The sequence below is a fragment of the Eschrichtius robustus genome, chromosome 8 (genome assembly GCF_028021215.1).
Source record: "Eschrichtius robustus isolate mEscRob2 chromosome 8, mEscRob2.pri, whole genome shotgun sequence".
Lineage (NCBI taxonomy): Eukaryota > Metazoa > Chordata > Mammalia > Artiodactyla > Eschrichtiidae > Eschrichtius > Eschrichtius robustus.
This window is the reverse complement of record NC_090831.1, coordinates 118,362,487-118,386,604: the sequence shown is the minus strand read 5'-3', so window position 1 is coordinate 118,386,604 and position 24,118 is coordinate 118,362,487. Positions and strand designations below refer to the sequence as shown.

The 24,118-nt window shown below is 40.8% G+C and overlaps 1 long non-coding RNA gene across 4 annotated transcripts in view; it reads left to right on the top strand.

The window, feature by feature from the left end:
* Positions 1-18,124, top strand: part of LOC137768214 (uncharacterized) — a 188,794-nt gene extending 170,670 nt beyond the window's left edge. For 3 of the 4 annotated variants that reach the window (XR_011074732.1, XR_011074731.1, XR_011074733.1), the window contains 2 exons: positions 9,156-9,340; positions 10,989-11,155. This is a non-coding gene — a long non-coding RNA (uncharacterized lncRNA). Of the gene's footprint in view, positions 1-9,155; positions 9,341-10,988; positions 11,156-12,635 lie in introns of those variants that run through there. The other variant, XR_011074734.1, reaches the window with a different exon arrangement.
* Positions 18,125-24,118: the final 5,994 nt, after the last annotated feature.

Below are 24,118 nucleotides of genomic sequence, written 5' to 3'. Positions count from 1 at the left end.
TAATCCATTTTGAGTTTATTTTGGTGTATGGTGTTAGGGAGTGTTCTAATTTCATTCTTTTACATGTAGCTGTCCAGTTTTTCCAGCATCACTTATTGAAGAGGCTGTCTTTTCTCCATTGTATGTTCTTGCCTCCTTTGTTGTAAATTAGGTGCCCATATGTGCCGGGGTTTATCTCTGGGCCTTCTATCCTGTACCACTGATCTATATTTCTGTTTTTGTGCCAGTACCATATTGTCTTGATTACTGTAGCTTTGTGGTACAGTTTGAAGTCAGGGAGCCTGATTCCTCCAACTCCATTTTTCTTTCTCAAGATTGCTTTGGCTATTTGGGGTCTTTTGTGTTTTCATACGAATTGTAAGATTTTTTGTTCTAATTCTGTGAAGAATGCCATCGGTAGTTTTATAGGGATTGCATTGAATTTGTAGATTGCTTTGGGTAGTATAGTCATTTTCACAATATTGATTCTTCCAATCCAAGAACATGGTATATTTCTCCTTTTTATGTCATCTTTGATTTCTTTCATCAGTGTTTTATAGTTTTCTGAGTACAAGTCTTTCGCCTCCTTAGGCAGGTTTATTCCTAGGTATTTTATTCTCTTTGTTGCAATGGTAAATGGAAGTGTTTCCTTAATTTCTCTTTCTGATTTTTCGTTGTTGGTGTATAGGAATGCTGGAGATTTCTGTGCATTAATTTTGTATCCTGCAGCCTTACCAAATTCATTGATTAGTAGTTCTAGTAGTTTTCTGGTGGCATCTTTAGGATTTTCTATGTATAGTATCATGTCATCGGAAAATAGTGACAGTTTTACTTCTTCTTTTCCAATTTGTATTCCTTTTATTTCTTTTTCTTCTCTGATTGCTGTGGCTAGGACTTCCAAAACTGTGTTGAATAAGAGTGGCGAGAGTGGACATCCTTGTCTTGTTCCTGATCCTAGTAGAAATACTTTCAGTCTTTCACCACTGAGTATGATGCTTGCTGTGAGTTTGTCATATGTGGCCTTTATTATGTTGAGGTAAGTTCCCTCTATGCCCATTTTCTGGAGAGTTTTTATCATAAATGGGTGTTGAATTTTGTCAAAAGCTTTTTCTGCATCTATTGAGATGATCATATGGTTTTTATTCCTTAATTTGTTAATGTGGTATATCACATTGATTGATTTGCATATATTGAAGAATCCTTGCATCCCTGGGATAAATCCCGCTTGATCATGGTGTGTGATCCTTTTAATGTGCTGTTGGATTCTGTTTGCTAGTATTTTGTTGAGGATTTTTGCATCTATGTTCATCAGTGATATTGGTCTATAATTTTCTTTTTTTGTGATATCTTTTTCTGGTTTTGGTATCAGGGACATGGTGGCTTTGTAGAATGAACTTGAGAGGGTTTCTCCCTCTGCAATTTTTGGGAAGAGTTTGAGAAGTATCAGTGTTAGCCCTTCTCTAAATGTTTGATAGAATTCACCTGTGAAGCCATTTGGTCCTGGACTTTTGTTTGTTGGAAGATTTTTCATTACGGTTTCAATTTCATTACTTGTGATAGGTCTGTTTATATTTTCTAATTCTTCCTGGTTCAGTCTTGGAAAATTGTAACTTTCCAAGAATTTGTCCATTTCTTCATGGTTGTCAATTTTATTGGCATATAGTTGTTTGTAGTAGTCTCTTGTAATCCTTTGTACTTCTGCAGTGTCACTTGTGATTTCTCCTTTTTCATTTCTAATTTTATTGATTTGCGTCCTCTCCCTTTTTTTCTTGATGAATCTGGCTAAGGGTTTATCAATTTTGTTTATCTTCTCAAAGAACCAGCTTTTAGTTTTATTGATCTTTGCTATTGTTTTGTTTCTATTTCATTTATTTCTGCTCTGATCTTTATGATTTCTTTCCTTCTACTCACTTTAGGTTTTCTTTGTTCTTCTTTCTCTAGTTGTTTTAAGTGTAGGGTTAGATTGTTTATTTGAAATTTTTCTTGTTTCTTGAGGTGAGATTGAATTGCTATAAACTTCCTTCTTAGAACTGCTTTTGCTGCATCCCATAGGTTTTGGGTCTTCGTGTTTTCGTTGTCATTTGTTTCTATGTATTTTTTAATTTCTTCTTTGATTTCTTCAGTGATCTCTTGGTTATTTAGTAGCGCAATGTTTAGCTTCCATGTATTTGTGTTTTTTACAGTTTTTTTCCTGTAATTGATTTCCAGTCTTGTAGCATTGTGGTCAGAAAAGATGCTTGATACGATTTCAATTTTTTTTAATTTTCTGAGGCTTGATTTGTCACCCAAGATGTGATCTATCCAGGAGAATGTTCCATGTGCACTTGAGAAGAAAGTGTATTCTGCCACTTTTGGGTGGAATGTTCTGTAAATATCAATTAGATCTATCTGGTCTATTGTGTCATTTAAAGCTCGTGTTTCCTTATTTATTTTCTGTTTGGATGATCTGTCCATTGGTGTAAGTGGGGTGTTAAAGTCCCTTACTATTATTGTGTTACTGTTGATTTCTCCTTTCATGGTTGTTAGTGTTTGCCTTATGTATTGAGGTATTCCTATGTTGGGTGCATAAACATTTATTGTTATATCTTCTTCTTGGATTGATCCCTTGATCACTATGTAGTGTCCTTCTTTGTCTCTTGTAATTGTCTTTATTTTAAAGTCTATTTTGTCTGGTATGAGAATGCTACTCCAGCTTTCTTTTGGCTTCCACTGGCATGGAATATCTTTTTCCATCCCCTCACTTTCAGTCTCTATGTGTCCCTAGGTCTGAAGTGCGTCTCTTGTAGACAGCATATATATGGGTCTTGTTTTTGTATCCATTCAGCCAGTCTGTGTCTTTTGGTTGGGGCATTTAATCCATTTACATTCAAGGTTATTGTCTATATGTATGTTCCTAATACCATTTTCTTAATTGTTTTGGGTTTGTGTTTGTGTGTCTTTTTCTTCTCTTGTGTTTCCCCCTTAGAGAAGTTTCTTTAGCATTTGTTGTAAAGCTGGTTTGGTGCTGCTGAATTCTCTTAGCTTTTGTTTGCCTGCAACGCTTTTGACTTCTCCATCGAATCTGAATGAGATCCTTGCTGGGTAGAGTAATCTTGTTTGTAGGTTTTTCTCTTTCATCACTTTAAGCATATCCTGCCACTCCCTTCTGGCCTGCAGAGCTTCCACTGAAAAATCAGCTGATAAACTTATGGGGATTCCTTTGTATGTTATTTTTTTGTTTTTCCCTTGTTGCTTTTAATATTTTTTCTTTGAATTTAATTTTTGTTAGTTTGATTAATATGTGTCTTGGTGTGTATTTCCTAGGGTTTATCCTCTATGGGACTCTCTGTGCTTCCTGGACTTGGGTGACTATTTCCTTTCCCATGTTAGGGAAGTTTTCCACTGTAATCTCTTCAGATATTTTCTCAGACCCTTTCTTTTTCTCTTCTTCTTCTGGGACCCCTATAATTCGAATGTTGGTGCGTTTACTGTTGTCCCAGAGGTCTCTGAGATTGTCTTCAGTTCTTTTCATTCTTTTTTCTTTATTCTGTTTCTTGGCAGTTATTTCCACCATTTTGTCTTCCAGATCACTTATTCATTCTTCTGCCTCTGTTATTCTGTTATTGATTCCTTCTAGTGTATTTTTCATTTCAGTTATTGTGTTCTTTATCTCTGTTTGTTTGTTCTTTAGTTCTTCTAGATCTTTGTTAAACATTTCTTGTATTTTCTCAGTCCGTGTTTCCATTCTATTTCCGAGATTCTGGTTCATCTTTACTATCATTACTCTGAATTCTTTTTCAGGTAGATTGCCTATTTGCCTATTTCCTCTTCATTTATTTAGTCTTGTAGGATTTTACCTTGCTCCTTCATCTGTGACATATTTTTTTGCAGTCTCATTTTTTTTTTTTTTTTTTTTTACAACTGGGATTGTTCTCCTGTTGGCATGACGCTTCCAACACTGGAGTTTGTAGGCTATTGGGTAGAGCTGGGTCTTGGTGCTGAGATGAGGAACTCTGTGAGACCTCACTCCGATGAATATTCCCTGGGGTCTGAGGTTCTCTGTTAGTCCAGTGGTTCGGACTTGGAGCTCCCACCTCAGGAGCTTCCACCCAACCCCAGGCTCACAAATCAAGATCCTGCTAGCCACGTGGGGTGGCAAAAAAAAAGGTAAAAAATAAAATTAGACTACGAAACTAACAGATATGTTAGAAAGAAAGTAAAAATAAAAATATAGATGAATCAACAACTGGAAGGTACATCACTACCACAGTAGTAAAAAAGAGGGGGAGGGAAAAGGAAAAAAAATAAAATGGTGGCAGGGGGAAGGCCTTGGCTGTGGCGAGTGGGGCCTAAGCAAGGGTGAGGTTTGGGTGGTGGGCGGGGCCAATGCTCAGGACCCACTAGGATGGAAAAGGCCCTGGGGGCTGTGGGGGGTGGGGCTTAGGCTCAAGGAACAGAAGGGGCCCAGGTGTGCCCCTGACCCTGGTCTCAGAGGGTGGGGGACCTCACCTGGGAGCCCAGCAGGCTTCCTGGGCTCGAATGGGTGGGGCAAACGCCCTCCTCTCCTCTCCTGCTCCTCCAGTCTTGGGTCTGGGAGGCCCCCTCCCTCCTGCCTCTCCTGATCTCCCTGGCCTCCCTACTATGCTCCCAAGACCAATGCGGAGAGAGGCAGGTGGGGAAGGGGAGGCCTTGGAGGGCAGGGGACTGGCGTGGGAGTTCAGCAGGCTCCCCATGCCCAAGTGGGAGGGGCAATCACCCTCTGTTCCTCTCCCACTCCTCCCAGAGGGCCCCTCCCGCCTGCCTCTCCTGATCTCCCTGGCCTCAGGGGCCCCGATCTTGTCTGGCCTCCACTTCTCCTCCCCCCTCGGTCCCCCTACATCCTACTGGTTCACTCTGGGGTTCCTCCTATTTCCTTGGGGGTCAGAGTCTCCCGTCAGCGGCCGGCAGGCACCCTAGTTGTGGGGAGATGCTAACTCCACATCTTCCCACACTGCCATATTACTTTTATAGTTTTAAGTTCTATATTTGGGTCTGTGATCAATTTGGGGTTAGCTTTTGTGAAGAGTATAAGGTCTGCATCAAGATTTTTTTTTTTTTTTGCATCTGGATATACACTAGTTCCAACATGATTTGTTGAAAAGACTCTCTACTATATAGCACAGGGAACTCTGCTTAATATTCTGTAATAACCTAAATGGGAAAAGAATTTGAAAAAGAACAGATACTTGTATACATATAACTGAATCACTTTGCTGTACACCTGAAACTAACACAACATTGTTAATCAACTATATTCCAATATAAAATAAAAATTAAAAAAAAGAAAAGTGTCTCTTGCTACATTCTGTTGCCTTTGCTCCTTTGTCAAACATCAATTGACTATATTTATGTGAGTCTATTTTTGGACTGTTTTCTGTTCCATTGATTTGTCTATTCTTTCACCAATATCACATAGTCTTAATTATTGTATCAGTATAGTAAGTCTTGAAATCGAATTGTGTCAACCCTCTAACTTTGTTCTTTTCCTTCAGTATTGTGTTGGTGAGTCTTTTGCTTCTCCATATAAATTTAAAATCAGTTTGTCAATCCACAAATTACTTGCTGGGATTTCGATTGAAATTGCATTGAATCTATGGATGAGTTGGAAAGAAATGACATCTTGACAATATTGAGATTTCCTATCCATGAACAAGAAATATTTTTCCATTTATTTAGTTTGATTTTGTTCATCAAAGTTTTGTAGTTTCCCTCATATAGATCTTATACATATTTCGTTCCTCTTATACCTAGGTATTTAATTGGGGGGGGGGGTACTGATGTAAATGTTATTGTGTTTTTAATTCCAAATTCCACTTGTCCATTGATAGAGTTCGATGCTGTTTTGATTACTGTAGCTTTGCAATATATTTTGAAATCAGGAAGCATGATGCCTCTAGCTTAGTTGTTCTTTCTCAAGATTGCTATGGTATTCTGGGTCTTTTGTAGTTCCATATGAAATTTAGGATTGTTTGTTCTATTTCTGTAAAAAATGTCATTGGAATTTTGATAGAGATTGTATCTAATCTGTAGATTGCAGACTATCATGAGAATAGCCATGTTCATTCCAAGGATGCTGTTTCTAGATGAAGAAAAACATCTAATTCTCAAGATACTCTTGAGATTTGTATAAGAGAAGATAGAGTTTTCTTCCCAGCTTTGAGTCACCATTGATTATCTGGGCCTTGAAGCAGCAGTGCATGTGCCCAGAGCCTTACAAAGACAAATACTCTTAAAAACACTTGTTTGTTTGCAGATCAATTACCTGACCTCTTCTGCCATGCTCTGTTTCATAAGAATCTAAGTTTCCCAAGGCCCCCTCCTCTGTGAATTCTAGGAAAATTCAGCCAAGAGGAAGAGGGTGGAAGTGGAGATAAAGCCAGGGTATTTATCCTTTTTTGTCTGCTTCAGCTGGCACTTCAGTGCCACCTGTATCTCCTCTGTGGCTACAGCTCCCCCTGGACAGCTCTGTCTCCTATGGTCCAAGCTTGCTGAGCAGATCCAACATGACTCCATCTTTGCTGGGTGGCCCCAACTCCAGGTATCTGGTAACATTCTATCCTTTGTTCCCCCAGCCTTAAGGATTGTAGTAGATTCTTGATGATAACTTTGGGATTGTCTCATTGTCCCCCCACCCATTCTCAATTCTTCCATCTTCTGTGTATCCAATTACATGTATCATATTTCCTCTGTCTGAAATATCTACAGTGGTTTCTGTTTTCCTGGGAGGACTCCAACTATTAAAGGCTCTCATAAAAATAATGCCAAGTTGAACAGTTTGAACAAGGACACCTAGGTCTCTGGGTGAAACAAAGCAGTATAGGAATAACATAGAGATATAAAATCTACTTCCTCTTTTCACATTATGTTAGTTGTTAAGTATAGGGTTGCCCTGTGGCACAACCATATGGAAAACCATTCACATTGTAGTACGTGTAATTGACAGTCCTTGGAGTTGTGCAGTTCACAACATGGTCATCTGTACCTAACAAACTTGGGTGGGTAGATATTGCCCAAAGCTCATTTTTATTGGTTAGTGACATCTAGTTATTAGTAGGACTGGAGTCAACTCTAAGAAATAGAAAGAAAGAGAAAAAAACAACCCACAGTAGCCTAAATAAAACAGTAATTTTCTCACCTATAAAAGTCTGTAGGGATGTAGTTCAGGGCTGGTATAGATGCTCATCTCCACAAAGTCCATAGCCACCCAGACACTGGATTCCTTCTAGCTCACCAATCTGCCATCTCTCAAGTGTGAACCTCATTCTTATTATCCATGAGGCATATGCCTTCCAGACAGCAGAATGGAAGAAAGGGCCAAAAAAAGTAGGGGGAGGGGGCACAGGTAGGCAATGGGAAAATGCCAAATATTCCCTAAGGAAGATTTCAAATAGGTACCACATGGCACTTCTACTTAGATACCTTTGGCCAGAACTTTCAGGAGTGAGGGGTGGGTGGACCTAGGTTTTTCCTTCTCTGGTCTCTGCTTATCTTTAAGGGGGAACGGAGAAACAGTTCCCATAAGTTGATGCTGATGCTCTGGCCTTAAATCTATAGCGACTTCTAAGGCCCCCAGAGAAGGAAGAAATAGAGACTAAATCAGAAACCTAGACTCACAGGCTTTGAGTACTAGATTTTACAGATATGGGAAATTAGGTAAAAATCACCTAACTAGTTAATGAGAAATGTAGAGCTGAAAGCCAGGTCTTCTGTTTCCTAGTTCAGTGATCTTTTCATGATATGTCACCTCATGGGGAAGACTGTTCTTTCTTTTCCCTGGGGCATATTACATAGCTGCAAATTCTTGGCAGTTCCTCTCCTCAGGTGGTGGAGTTTATTTTTCTATTCCTTGAGTCTGGTCTGGCTTTGAGACTTGCATTGATCAAGAGAATATGGCAGAAGTGATGTTGTATGAATTTCAAGCCTAGGTCTCCAGAGATTTGCAGCTTCCACTCTTGCTTTCTTGGAATCCAGTTGCCATTGGAATGAGCCTGAGCTAGCCTCTGGAGGGGCCCCATGAAGGAGATGCCCTGGCTAACAATCCCAGCCAACCACCAAACAGGGAGGGAGGCCATCCTGGACTAGGCAGCCCTGAGCTGCCGTTTGAAACCAAACATATAAACGAGTGCAGCTGACACTCCAACTGTACCTAATTTGCCAAGCCATAGAATGGAGAGCCAATCCATTGTTTTTTAAGGCACCAGATTTGGGGGTTGTTTATTATAGAGCAATACTGGTACACTTCCTAACAGGTCAATCATATTTCTTGTGTTTTTTAAGGGTTTCACAAAGGGAGACCACACAATGTGTTCCATTCTCTTGTTTTCTGTTCTTCCAAATGGGGAAATTATTGTTCACCAATCCTTTATGCAAAACAGAATAGTTATTGAACATTAAACAGGACCAATCCATGCTAAATGTTTTATAACATTAGTATTATTAAGATAGACTTACTTGAAATAATGCAAAGTATAATTCTTTCAATTTTCATATGATGAGAAAAGTCAAGTTCCTTATCCTTGGTCATGCAGTTAATGCAGCTGGTTTAATAATGGACCTAGACTCAGCAAGGCACAAGCAGAACTGTCTTTATTCTTTCTTACAACTATTCCCACAAAACCTGCTCCAGCAGCTTATTCATCACCACTGGGTGGAATCTTTCACCTCTGGGTGAAATCTTGGGGAAGTCCAGTAGCTTTCCAGTTACTTTAGCTAATAACAGATTCTCCAATCATTTCTAGGTAATAACGAGGGCGGTCTGATCTACCACCAAAACTCTGGATTTTTGTTGCTTTCAAAATTTTTCCCCTTCCCCAGTTCGCACTTGTCTCAGGCTTGACGGCTGCAATAGGAAATGCAGGTCATGGTCAGCATCTCTCCTTCTCCACCGATCTCCTTTCTAACTTGCAACTGCAGTTTTGGTTCCTTCCAGGTTGATGCTTGGGAACAGAGGAGAAGTAAGAGATGGAAAAGGATTCACTTTTAATCTGATTCGGAGCCCTCTAGATGAGGCTGATATCCAAAGTTGTCTCTCTTGTGGATTCTTTTGTGGGCTCTTCAGAGTTATTCTCACTAGAAACATCTGCCTCAAGACCTCCAAATGGAATTACGCTTCTCCTGGCTTGCCCTTCATAAATTTGCCTTACTTTTTTCTTCCAAAGGCACGTGTCCAGCCTCTTCCTTCTGGGTGGCCTCTCTTCTGGTAGGAAGCCCTGCAGCATGTACATTTCACGTCAGCTCCTGGCCAGCTCCTTTCCACGGGATCCACAGAGCACAGACGGTGTACTGAATACGCGCATCTGTAGCGGTGCATCTTGTGTCCACGGCAGTGTGCTTTGCTGTGCAGGTACCCAGCCACACTCTCTTGTCTTTAAGATTTTCAGGCATAAGTCATTTGCTACTTCCTGGTATCTCAAGTTCTCCAAATCATTCTCTTGAACCTCCTTATTAGGCTCAAAGTGAGTGGTAAACACGATTCACGGTGAGGTGAGGGAAAGGAAAACCCACACTCTCCCCAAACTCTTTTTAAAGAAGACATTCTCCAATGTCCTCAACCTCTCAGCAAATTCTTAGCCTTGTCTGATATTCCATCGAGATCTGAGACAAACTAAAAGTAGAAAAACCAGGTTCAGAATCATTTATTCTTTACCGCACAGATGAAATGATACTATTGTATTGCTCTTGGAAACTCTGAAACAATATAAACAAACACATGCAAGTGATGATAGCTATCATTTGTTCTTGGCCTACAATTTGCAAGGCAGTGTACAAAACATGGCTTCCTTTACTTAGTCCTTATGCTAATCTGTCATAGAAGGTATGATGATTTTGTTTCATAGAAATTAGGGGTACGGGTTCATTAAGAGATTTTCCCCAACATCACATGACTGTATTTGGTAGAACCCAGATTCAAATTAACTCCAGCCTGTCTAGAGCTAAAATTTCTGCTTTATGCTAGATCACATCATTTCTATTGGAAAATATACTGAATATATGTACTGAGGCTATTAGATGAAGAATGGTAGAACCAAGACTGAAAAAGGGGGGCGGAGGAGGTTAGACCACAGGAAAGGTGTGGCCCATTGAGATGTCAATCCCACTGATTGCCCTGCTGCTGGGAAGGAAGAAGGGAGAGAAGACCAGAACACTCTGTCTTAACAGTTCCAGGAAAAGGTAGACCTTTGAAAATAAAGGATACAGAAAATTACAATCCAGGAAATAATATTTCCTAGATGATGCTCTATGTGTGTGTATGTGCATGTGTTTAAATAGAAGTAAGTGAATGAACTGAATTTTAGGGGGGAAAAAAGGAAAAGAAAGAGTAAAGGGAATAGCATCCCAGGTGGAGATATGACTGTGATTCTCAATTCCAATTCAGAGTAAACTTCCCCTGTTGGGTGACAATACAGTTAATCAACAGCTAATGAATGATATGGGTAGCAGATGCTCTAACTTAAGAATCAGGGCATCAGTAAAAAAGATGTGGTGTATATATATACACAATTGGGTATTGCTCAGCCATAAGAAAAGAATGAAATCTTGCCATTTGTGACAATATGGATGGACCTAGAGCGTATTATGCTGAGTGAAATAAATCAGAGAAAGACAAATACTGTGTGATGTCACCTATATGTGGGATCTAAAAAACAAAACAAATGAACAAACATTATGAAACAGAAACAGAGTTATAGATACAGAGAATAAACAGGTGGTTGCCTGAGGGGAGGAGGATGGGAGGAGGAAAAAGATAGGTGAGGGAGATTAAAACGTACAAACTTCCAGTTGCAAAATAAATGAGTCATGCATATGAAATGTACATTATGGGGATATAGTCAATAACTATGTAATGTCTTTGCATAGTGACAGATGGTAACTAGACTTACCGTGGTGATCATTTTGAAATGGATAGAAATATTGAATCACTGTGTTGTAGAACAGGAACTAACATAGTGTTGTAGGTCAATTATACTTCAAAAACAAACTCATTTAAAAAGAGATTGCAGGAGGAGCTTCAAGATGGCGGAAGAGTAAGACGTGGAGATCACCTTCTTCCCCACAAATACATCAGAAATACATCTACATGAGGAACAACTCCTACAGAACACCTACTGAACGCTGGCAGAAGACCTCAGATTTCCCAAAAGGCAAGCAACTCCCCACGTACCTGGGCAGGGCAAAAAAAAAAAAAAAGGAAAAACAGAGACAAAATAATAGGGATGGGACCTGCATCTGTGGGAGGGAGCTGTGAAGGAGGAAAAGTTTCCACACACTAGGAAGCCCCTTCACTGGCAGAGATGGGGGGTGGGCAGGGGGGGATCTTCGGAGCCACGGAGGAGAGCGCAGCCACAGTGGTGCGGAGGGCAAAGCGGAGAGACCCCCGCACAGAGGCTTGGCGCTGAGCAGCACTCACCAGCCCAAGAGGCTTGTCTGCTCACCCGCCGGGGCGGGCGGGGCTGGGAGCTGAGGCTCGGGCTTCGGTCGGATCGCAGGGAGAGGACTGGGGTTGGCGGTGTGAACACAGCCTGAAGGGGCTAGTGCGCCACAGCTAGCTGGGAGGGAGTCCAGGAAAAAGTCTGGACCTGCCGAACAGGCAAGAGACTTTGTCTTGCCTCTTTGTTTCCTGGTGTGCGAGGAGGGGGATTCAGAGCGCCGCCTAAACGAGCTCCAGAGACGTGCGCGAGCCGCGGCGATCAGCGCGGACCCCAGAGGCGGGCATGAGACGCTAAGGCTGCTGCTGCCGCCACCAAGAAGCTTGTGTGCCAGCACAGGTCACTCTCCACACCTCCCCTCCCGGGAGCCAGTGCAGCCCGCCACCGCCAGGGTCCCGTGATCCGGGGACAACTTCCCCGGGAGAACGCAGGGCGCACCTCAGGCTGCTGCAACGTCACGCCGGCCGCTGCCGCCGCAGGCTCGCCCCGCATCCGTACCCCTCCCTCCCCCCAGCCCGAGTGAGCCAGAGCCCCCGAAGCAGCTGCTCCTTTAACCCCGTCCTGAGTGAAGAACAGACGCCCTCAGGCGACCTACACACAGAAGCAGGGGCCAAACCCAAAGGTGAAACTCGGGAGCTGTGCGAACAAAGAAGAGAAAGGGAAATCTCACCCAGCAGGCTCAGGAGCAGCGGATTAAAGCTCCACAAACAACTTGATGTACCTGCATCTGTGGAATACCTGAATAGACTATGAACCATCCCAAAATGAAGAGGTGGACTTTGGGAGCAATGAGATATATATATCTATATATATATATCTATATATATATATCTATATATATAGATATATAGATATATATATATATAGATATACATTTTTTTTCCCTTTTTCTCTTTTTGTGTGTATGCGTATGCTTCTGTGTGTGATTTTGTCTGTAAAGCTTTGCTTTTACCATTTGTCCTAGGGTTCTGTCTGTCAGTTTTTGTTGTTTTTTTGTTTTTTGTTTTTTAGTATAGTTTACAGCGCTTGTTATCATTGGTGGATTTGTTCTTTGGTTCGGTTGTTCTTTCTTTCTTTTTTTTTAATTACTTAAAAAACTTTTTTAATAATTATTTTTTGTTTTTTATTTTAATAACTTATAAATTTTATTTTACTTTATTTTATTTTATCTTTTTCTTTCTTTCTTTCTTTTTTTCTCCCTTTTATCCTGAGCCGTGTGGAGGACAGGCTCTTGGTGCTCCAGCCAGGCGTCAGGGCTGTGCCTCTGAAGTGGGAGAGCTAATAACTTCAGGACGCTGGTCCACCAGAGACCTCCCAGCTCCACATAATATCAAACGGCGAAACTCTCCCAGAGATCTCCATCTCAACGCCAAGACCCAGCTTCACTCAACGACCAGGAAGCTACAGTGCCGGACACCCTATGCCAAACAACTAGCAAGACAGGAACACAACCCCACCCATTAGCAGAGAGGCTGCCTAAAATCATAATAAGGTCACAGACACCCCAAAACACACCAACAGACGTGGACCTGCCCACCAGAAAGACAAGATCCAGCCTCATCCACCAGAACACAGGCACTAGTCCCCTCCACCAGGAAGCCTACACAACCCACTGAACCAACCTTAGCCACTGGGGGCAGACACCAAAAACAACAGGAACTACGAACCTGCAGCCTGCAAAAAGGAAACCCCAAACACAGTAAGTTAAGCAAAATGAGAAGACAAAAGCACACAGCAGATGAAGGAGCAAGGTAAAAACCCACCAGACCTAACAAATGAAGAGGAAATAGGCAGTCCACCTGAAAAAGAATTCAGAATAATGACAGTAAAGATGATCCAAAATCTTGGAAATAGAATGCAGAAAATACAAGAAATGTTTAACAAGGACCTAGAAGAACTAAAGAGCAAACAAACAATGATGAACAACACAATAAATGAAATTAAAAATTCTCTAGAAGGGATCAATAGTAGAATAACTGAGGCAGAAGAACAGATAAGGGACCTGGAAGATAAAATAGTGGAAATAACTACTGCAGAGCAGAATAAAGAAAAAAGACTGAAAAGAATTGAGGACAGTCTCCGAGACCTCTGGGACAACATTAAACGCACCAACATTCGAATTATAGGGGTCCAAGAAGAAGAAGAGAAAAAGAAAGGGACTGAGAAAATATTTGAAGAGATTTTAGTTGAAAACTTCCCTAATATGGGAAAGGAAATAGTTAATCAAGTCCAGGAAGCACAGAGAGTCCCATACAGGATAAATCCAAGGAGAAACACACCAAGACACATATTAATCAAACTATCAAAAATTAAAAACAAAGAAAAAATATTAAAAGCAGCAAGGGAAAAACAACAAATAACATACAATGGAACCCCCATAAGGTTAACAGCTGATCTTTCAGCAGAAACTCTGCAAGCCAGAAGGGAGTGGCAGGACAGATCTAAAGTGATGAAAGGGAAAAAGCTACAGCCAAGATTACTCTACCCAGCAAGGATCTCATTCCGATTTGACAGAGAAATTAAAACCTTTACAGACAAGCAAAAGCTAAGAGAATTCAGCACCACCAAACCAACTTTACAACAAATGCTAAAGGAACTTCTCTAGGCAAGAAACACAAGAGAAGGAAAAGATCTACTATAACAAACCCAAAACAATTAAGAAAATGGTAATAGGAACATACATATCAATAATTACCTTAAATGTAAATGGATTAAATGCTCCAACCAAAAGACATAGACTGGCTGAATGGATACAAAAACAAGACCCATATATATGCTGTCTACAAGAGATGCACTTCAGACCTAGGGACACATAGAGACTGAAAGTGAGGGGACAGAAAAAGATATTCCATGCACATGGAAATCAAAAGAAAGCTGGAGTAGCAATTCTCATATCAGACAAAATAGACTTTAAAACAAAGACTATTACAAGAGACAAAGAAGGACACTACATTAATGATCAAGGGATCAATCCAAGAAGAAGATATAACAATTGTAAATATTTATGCACCCAACATAGGAGCACCTCAGTACATAAGGCAAATACTAACAGCCATAGAAGGTGAAATCAACAGTAACACAATCATAGTAGGGGAATTTAACACCCCACTTTCACCAATGGACAGATCATCCAAAATGAAAATAAATAAGGAAACACAAGCTTTAAATGATGCATTAAACAAGATGGACTTAAGTGATATTTATAGGACATTCCATCCCAAAACAACAGAATAAACTTTCCTCTCAAGTGCTCATGGAACACTCTCCAGGATAGATAATATCCTGGGTTACAAATCAAGCCTTGGTAAATTTAAGAAAATTGAAATCATATCAAGTATCTTTTCTGACCACAACACTATGAGACTAGATATCAATTACAGGAAAAAAAAATCTGTAAAAAATACAATTACATGGAAGCTAAACAATACATTACTTAATAACCACGAGATCACTGAAGAAATCAAAGAGCAAATCAAAAAATACCTAGAAACAAATGACAATGAAAACACAACAACCCAAAACCTATGGGATGCAGCAACAGCAGTTCTAAGTTGGAAGTTTAGAGCAATACAATCCTACCTTAAGAAACAAGAAACATCTCAAATAAACAACCTAACCTTATACCTAAAGCAATTAGAGAAGGAAGAACAAAAAAAAACCCCAAAATTAACAGAAGGAAAGAAATCATAAAGATCAGGTCAGAAGTAAATGAAAAAGAAATGAAGGAAACGATAGCAAAGATCAATAAAACTAAAAGCTGGTTCTTTGAGAAGATAAACAAAATTGATAAACCCGTAGCCAGACTCATCAAGAAAAAAAGGGAGAAGACTCAAATCAATAGAATTAGAAATGAAAAAGGAGAAGTAGCAACTGACACCGCAGAAATACAAAGGATCATGAGAGATTACTGCAGCAACTATATGCCAATAAAATGGACAACCTGGAAGAAATGGACAAATTCTTAGAAATGCACAACCTTCCAAGACTGAACCAGGAAGAAATAGAAAATATGACCAATCACAAGCACTGAACTTGAAACTGTGATTAAAAATCTTCCAACAAACAAAAGCCCAGGACCAGATGGCTTCACAGGCGAATTCTGTCAAACATTTAGAGAAGAGCTAACACCTATCCTTCTCAAACTCTTCCAAAATATTGCAGAGGGAGGAACACTCCCCAACTCATTCTACGAGGCCACCATCACCCTGATACCAAAACCAGACAAAGATGTCACAAAGAAAGAATACTACAGGCCAATATCACTGATGAACATAGATGCAAAAATCCTCAACAAAATACTAGCAAACAGAATCCAACAGCACATTAAAAGGATCATACACCATGATCAAGTGGGGTTTATCCCAGGAATGCACGGATTCTTCAATATACGCAAACCAAGCAATGTGATACACCATATTAACAAATTGAAGGAGAAAAACCATATGATCATCTCAATAGATGCAGAGAAAGCTTTTGACAAAATTCAACATTTATGATAAAAACCCTGCAGAAAGTAGGCATAGAGGGAACTTAGCTCAACATAATAAAGGCCATATATGACAAATCCACAGCCAACATCATCCTCAATGGTGAAAAACTGAAACCATTTCCACTAAGATCAGGAACAAGACAAGGTTGCCCACTCTCACCAGTGTTATTCAACATACTTTTGGAAGTTTTAGCCACAGCAATCAGAGAAGAAAAAGAAATAAAAGGAATCCAAATTGGAAAAGAAGAAGTAAAGCTGTCACTGATTGCAGATGACATGATACTATACATAGAGAATCCTAGAGGCTACCAGAAAACTACTAGAGCTAATCAATGAATTTGGTAAAGTATCAGGATACAAAATTAATGCACAGAAATCTCTTGCATTCCTATACACTAATAATGAAAAATCTGAAAGTGAAATTAAGAAAACCCTACCATTTACCATTGCAACAAAAAGAATAAAATACCTAGGAATAAACCTACCTAAGGAGACAAAATACCTGTATGCAGAAAATTATAAGACACTGATGAAAAAAATTGAAGATGATACAAATAGATGAAGAGATATACCATGTTCTTGGATTGGAAGAATCAACATTGTGAAAATGACTCTACTACCCAAAGCAATCTACAGATTCAATGCAATCCCTATCAAACTACCACTGGCATTTTTCACAGAACTAGAACAAAAAATTTCACAATTTGTATGGAAACACAAAAGACCCTGAATTGCCAGAGCAATCTTGAGAAAGAAAAACGGAGCTGGAGGAATCAGGCTCCCTGACTTCAGACTATACTACAAAGCTACAGTAATCAAGACAGTATGGTACTGGCACAAAAACAGAAATATAGATCAATGGAACAGGATAGAAAGCCCAGAGATAAACCCACACACATATGGTCACCTTATCTTTGATAAAGGAGGCAAGCATATACAGTGGAGAAAAGACAGCCTCTTCAATAAGTGGTGCTGGGAAAACTGAACAGCTACATGTAAAAGAATGAAATTAGAACACTCCCTAACACCATACACAAAAATAAACTCAAAATGGATTAAAGACCTAAATGGAAGGCCAGACACTGTCAAACTCTTAGAGGAAAACATAGGCAGAATACTCTATGACATAAATCACAGCAAGATCCTTTTTGACCCACCTCCTAGAGAAATGGAAATAAAAACAAAAATAAACAAATGGGACCTAATGAAACTTAAAAGCTTTTGCACAGCAAAGGAAACCATAAACAAGATGAAAAGACAGCCCTCAGAATGGGAGAAAATATTTGCAAATGAAGCAACTGACAAAGGATTAATCTCCAAAATATACAAGCAGCTCATGCAGCTCAATATCAAAAAAACAAACATCCCAATCCAAAAATGGGCAGAAGACCTAAACAGACATTTCTGTAAAGAAGATATACAGATTGCTAACAAACACATGAAAGAATGCTCAACATCATTAATCATTAGAGAAATGCAAATGAAAACTACAATGCGATATCATCTCACACCAGTCAGAATGGCCATCATCAAAAAATCTACAAACAGTAAATGCTGGAGAGGGTGTGGAGAAAAGGGAACCCTCCTACACTGTTGGTGAGAATGTAAATTGATACAGCCACTATGGAGAACAGTATGGAGGTTTCTTAAAAAACTAAAAATAGAACTACCATATGACCCAGCAATCCCACTACTGGGCATATACCCTGAGAAAACCATAATTCAAAAAGAGTCATGTACCACAATGTTCATTGCAGCTCTATTTACAATAGCCAGGACATGGAAGTAAGCTAATTGTCCATCGACAGATGAATGGATAAAGAAGATGTGGCACATATAAACAATGGAATATTACTCAGCCATAAAAAGAAACGAAATTGAGTTGTTTGTAGTGCGGTGAATGGACCTAGAGTCTGTCATACAGAGTGAAGTAAGTCAGAAAGAGAAAAACAAATACTGTATGCTAACACATATATTTGGAATCTAAAAAAAAAAAAAAAAAAAAGGTTCTGAAGAACCTAGGGGTAAGATGGGAATAAAGATGCAGACCTACTAGAGAATGGACTTGAGGACACAGAGAGGGGGAAGGGTAAGCTGGGACAAAGTGAGAGAGTGCTAGTGTATATATGGACATATATACACTACCACATGTAAAATAGATAGCTAGTGGGAGGCAGTCGCATAGCACAGGGAGATGAGCTTGGCGCTTTGTGACCAGCTAGAGGGGTGGGATAGGAAGGGTGGGAGAGAGGGAGACGCAAGAGGGAAGAGATATGGGGATATATGTATATGTATAACTGATTCACTTTGTTATACAGCAGAAACTAACACACCATTGTAAAGCAATTATACTCCAATAAAAATGTAAAGAAAAGAAAAAAGAGAGATTGGGTTTGTGGTTACCAGAGGCTGGGGTGGGGGTGTGGGGGAGGGAAAATTGGAGGAAGGCAGTCAAAAGGTGCAAACTTCCAGTTATAACTAGGGATGTGATGTACAACACGATAAGTATAATTAACACTGTTGTATGTTACATAAAATACAATATTTGAAAGATGTTAGGAGAATAAATCCTAACAGTTTTCATCACAAGGAAAAATTTTGTTTCCTGTTTCTTTAATTTTGTATCTATATGAGATACAAAATTAAAGAACTGAGATACTAAACTTACTGTGATAATTGTTTCATGATGTACGTCAGTCAAATCATTACGTTGTACACTCTAAACTTATATAGTGTTGTATGTCAGTTATATCTCAATAAAACTGGAAGAAAAATAAAACAAAGCAAAACTGAATCAGGGCATCAGGCCAGGCAAAGGTGATTCTTTGGACACTAAAGAGAATACACACAGCTGATTGCTATCTACGCAAATTTCCCCGGGCTCTGAAGTTAGATACTCTTTTGTGTTGTCCCAGCCTATCAATAAGTAATGTTGTGGTTGGACCAGCTCTGGTGGTTCTTACTATGACTGCAAGATGGCCTTTAGCAGTAACCATCAGGAAGCTCTGAAAAACATAACGTTTTATTACTTACAAGACCCGGAAATTACACAGCACACCCAGGGCCACACAGCAAGGTCGAGGCTAGAGAGAGAGAACGCAAGGCCCTGGGGTTCTGCTTTTATTGGGGTTGAGGGTGAGGGCCTAGGGTTTTGCGGCTTGCTCTTTGTTGGTGAATTTAAAACATAAAAGCAGGAACTTAAAGCACGGGAAGAGGAAAAAAACAAGTAGCCCAAATGGTCGGTTACTGAAATCAACCACGATCTCTAATACAAAGCAGCCTCAGTGGGGGAGGCAACCTGGCCCTTTATCTATGGCTGGTGATATTTGGCTTTGAAGTGGACGCCTCTTTGAAATGGACGCCTAGGCAATCTAAGCTTAAGTCAGGCACCTGCATTACAAAAAAAGGAAAAAAACCAAAAACCACCTGTCAGGGCTTACCATACGGATACTGTTTTCTGGAGCCTAGTTTCCTTGCCAGCCCCTGGCAGCTTCATTCTATCTCTAGTTCTTGAACTCAACACATCTTACCAATGACTTAGCCTTGATTTTGGAGTTTTTCTATTCATGGTTTCCAAAGGATTTCCACCACCTGTAATCCCCATTTATGGTCCACCTGGGGTACTATCCAGCCAGTGTTGGAGATTGAGAATAAACTCTGTGGGATGGAGCTGGATTATAGGACCTTTCCTGATTCTGCCAGGAGTTGAAGATCCAAGGCATGAGTGTAAGCCAGAATCCTCACAGTGTGTACAAACTTAAATCTGCGTAAACAAGCTCAGGCATCAACTGTGAAGGATGTGTGCTAGGCCTAAAAGAGGGGACAGAGCCGAGAGGCAGCAGGAGAACCAGGAAGAAATTAAGTGGTCAAGTTCAATATTAAATTGGTAAGAGTTTTGGAAAAATTTTTTTTCTGCAGAAGTAGGGTGGCATTATGACATTTGCATGAGTGGACAGGCTAGTGTAAAGGTTCATAGATGAGGGGATGCCACATTGCCACGTGTCCTGAGATGCCCTGCAGTGCCTGAGGGCAGATGAAACAAAGGCCACCATTTGTGTGACGTAAAGATCTGTGGGCTTTCCTCACGTAGAAGGCTGAACCATTTGGGTTCCTGCCATTTCTTTTCTGTGTAGATTTTTGCTGGTCTCACCTAGGGTGCTAATATTTCTGCTACCACACAGGTGAACCAAACCCCTCACACTAGCTGGAGAGCATGTAAGGTTTTCAATGAAGTAGGTGCAATGGTTTGGATTTATTATTTAGCAAATAATCACTACTTTTCCCCTCCTATGAGGAAAGTGTTCTTCTCCTGGTCCATTGATGTTGGCTTCAGCCATGTGTTAACTTTGACCAATGGAACACTGGTGAACATGATAAAAACTGAGTCTTAATTACTTGCATGGTTTGGCTTCAGTCTTGCACTCTGGTGATTCTTTATGGGAAAACATAAAGACTTGCTTAGCTTCTGCCCCTTCAGCCTGGGCCCTGGAAGAAACACACATGCAACAGACCTGCAGGAACCTAATGCCTAGATCCAGGCCCACCCAAATGCAGCCCAAAGCACAAACGAACACAGCTTACATCAGTGGAACAGCTGGCGACACACAGATCTTTGATCATGAGAAGAAATGCTTGTTTTTGCAACCACTGAGTTTTGAGTGGTATGTGACAAGGCATTATTGTGGCATTATTTGACTAAGACAGTAGATTTAGCAAGATCTTATGCAAATTCTTTTTGAGGACACATACATTGAATTGATACCTGTGTCAATTAGAGTCTCTTGCTTCCAGAGTATTGCCCTGAACACCTGTTGGATTGGGAAGAAGAGAGTGGTGGCTTGAAAAAAAAATACTAAGAAAAGTAAAGGACAAGTATCCTCCTTTTGAGACGTGTTGATGTACACATTTGAAACTTCAGTCTTTGGGGCATTACTTTCAAGTTTTTTCCATATTCAGTACCAACCGAACTATTGCTGTTAAATATATTTTTGGTTGATTTACTAATTTAATTGAACAGGGATTATGTATTTTAGTCTTATATCTATAAAAGAAAAAGTATATATGCAAATTAAAATATTAAGAGCATTCCATCACTTGCCGCTGGAACTGTTTCAAAAGTCATAAATTCTTCTTTCCCAAATGTGATCCCCACCTCTCAATATGGCTTCTTTTGAAAGAGCAGTTAGAATGCCCCCAGACTGACCCAGGAATCTCTTTGTTCCTCATCTTGTCAATCCCCAGCATTGCCTGTGACATCAAGGCCTCCTGTGGGTCATTCAGAACCAGGTTTATTGCCCTTAGGAGGTAGCTTCTTAGTTGTTATCACCAAAATCAAGTGATCTTAGATGTGTACACCTGAGAGTGCCACCATATGTAGATAAACGGTCCATTCTTGATTTTGATACCTTAACCACTGTAGATGGTAGCTGATTGTGGACAGACAACAAAGGCCACAATCTTCAAAAGGGGAAATTAGATGTTTGAGTGTTTGGAGAATAACAGCCCCCAAGGCAGTCACAGAACAAGGTCAAGCCATGAAGGATAGTTTAAAGAGTTTAGACAAAGGAAGACCGACTAGGAAGAGACTTCCAAAAACGGAATCTTAATGACCAAGAGGTTCAATTGTTAAGGCTGTGGTTCCATTCCCAGCTCTGATGGTTACTGACTTTATAACTTTGGGTAGGTTTACTGTATACTTCCATGTAGCTCTGTTTTCTCATCTGTTAACTGGGGAAAATAGATCTTATCTCCTTCATAGAATTACTGTGAAGACAGAATGGAAAAATATAGGTAAACAAAGCATTTATGGTAGTCCCTGCACCATAGGAAGTAGTCAGTAAATATTTTGTCATAAATAATGCTCTTATTATTTGGACATCATTATGGTATCAAACAAAAGATCCTGGGCTTAGAATGGACTGGACAAAACAGTGAGAGCAAGCAGGAGGCAGTGTCTGCGAAGATAAGTGTGTGTCTGCTCCCTGAGCCCGGGGTTGGTTGCGAGCTGGAGCTGCCTCAGGGCTGCGTGGAGGCGCTTGGTGGGACCAGGGATGGCTGCGGTGGCGGAGGTGACGCTGCAGAACAGGACGTGGGAGATAAGGGGCCTCCTGCTCCAGAGGCAGCAACCAGAACAGGGGTTACTCTGCCTTTAGGTGGCAGCAGGGTAGGGAGGGGTGGCCTGACGGCTGTATCTCCACGGTTGGCTCAGAGCCTAAGCCCAGGCCAGGGGGGCTGTTGACAGGGCTGACGTCTCACAGCGCACTTGTGCCTCAACTTGCTCTTATCCAATCTGAATTGTCCCTGTTATCATTTTCCTAGAGAAACTTCAGCCCAGAGGACTTGGTTGGTGGAAAAGGAGTGGGGAGGGGAGTAGGTGTGAAGGAAGCTAGATGTCCGTGGGTAGAGTACTGGACTTTTGGAGAAGGGAATAGAGAAGGTACGATGGATTTGTATCCAAACAGAGCAGAAACCTCTAAAATCCTGAATCATCGTTTTGCTCTCAGTGCTTAACCAACTGGCGTCACTCTTCTCCTAGACATCCAGAAATAAACTCGGAAGCTCATTTGCGGCTGTTATACACCACCCCCCTTCAATCGGTTTCCGTGACTTTATTTTCCTCTATAAGTGTTTTCTTTCCATATGTTCCCCTCCCTGTGCCTTCACCCTGGGCCAGGCAGCACTTCATCACTCCTGTACCACCGAACCAGCACTGTTTCTCTTGTCTTTTATCTAATCAATCCAGATCCCCAGGACCACACCAGCCTTTTGCAGATATTATTTTCATTATGTCACACTCTTCCTCAAATCCTTCAGTCCCTTTTTATTCTAACGTGTGAAGTTGTGCCTTTTCTTCACCGACTCTCATGATGCTTTACAATATGCCGCCCATCAGCATAGGAGCTTTATTCCTCTTCTCCAGCCACAGAGCCGTCCTTACCCCATCCTAGCAAGTGCACCATAGCACAGTGCTGATGGGGAAATACTGTCAAGGTATCATTAGTGTGACTATCCTAGTAAGTTCCATTTTGCCTGAGATGGGGAAACAAGGGACAGAGGTGAAATACTTTCTTTCAGAAACGTGCTAAGACCCCAGGTGAGGACTCAGTATGATGTGGGAAAGAGAATTTCTGGCTTAGAATGCAATTCATTCCTACAAGTATTTATGAAACATCTTAGGTGGGTGTGAAGGAAAAAGGGACATTGTCCCTGCTACCAAAGAGTTTGCAGTCAACAGGGAGACGAAGATACAAGCCACCTGAGTAATAGAACTAGAGGGTCAGTCATGCCTCTGTCGACTGAAAAAAAATGCACAACCTACAAGTTGAGAATTATGTTTTACTTAATGGACTTACTGAGGACATAAGCCCAGGGTACAGCCTCTCAGCTCTCAGGGACTGTTCCAAAGAGGTAAGGGAGGAGCCAGGATATATAGCAGTTTTACTGCTAATTAAAGAAAAACCAGACATCTCAAGTTAATGAATTTAGTGCCTTTCTATGTATGGGAAGATGCAAGAGTCTGGGCTTAATAGAAATTATTCCTTTCATACGCACTTTACTATCTAGGGCCAGGATCCTGTTTTTCCCCATCCTGAGTCCTCTCTGCATGCACCATTGGGCCGGCTGCAGTAGCTAATGGCATTATGGCTGTAACAACCTTTGTTTACTAAGATGATAGGCGACATTCTTTGTCCACACTTTATTCTTTGTAGAAGGTATGAGACCGTGTGAGATATTCAAAGGCAAATATCATCCACATTTTCCAAATGACAAAACTTACCTGCCTGAGAGTTTAAGTGGCTTGTTCATTGTCACAGGGCTAGTAATTAGCAGATGTCCTAGTTTGTTGGGCTTTTTCATGGACTGCTTTGCCTGCAGCCAGCAGGGCTCTGACACACCAGGGAAGACATCAGGCATGCTTGGGAGCAGGGGGAATGGGTGTGGAGCAGGGAGACCCCCCAGGGAAGGTGGCATTTGACCTGAGAATTGAAGGACTCAAGAGGTTTCAATCATAGAAGAAAGGAGAGAAGAAAGAATATTTCAGAAATAAAGAAACTCTGTGAGCAGAGGCACAGAGCAGGGCAAGAGGAGCCACCCAGGGCAAGACTGCTTGGGGAGTGAAGTCTCCCTCCCTCGTCTCCTCTGAGAGGCTGAGATAAAGGGGGAGGAGAGGCTGGGGTGTCTCCTGACTGATAAAGAGGCTCCACCC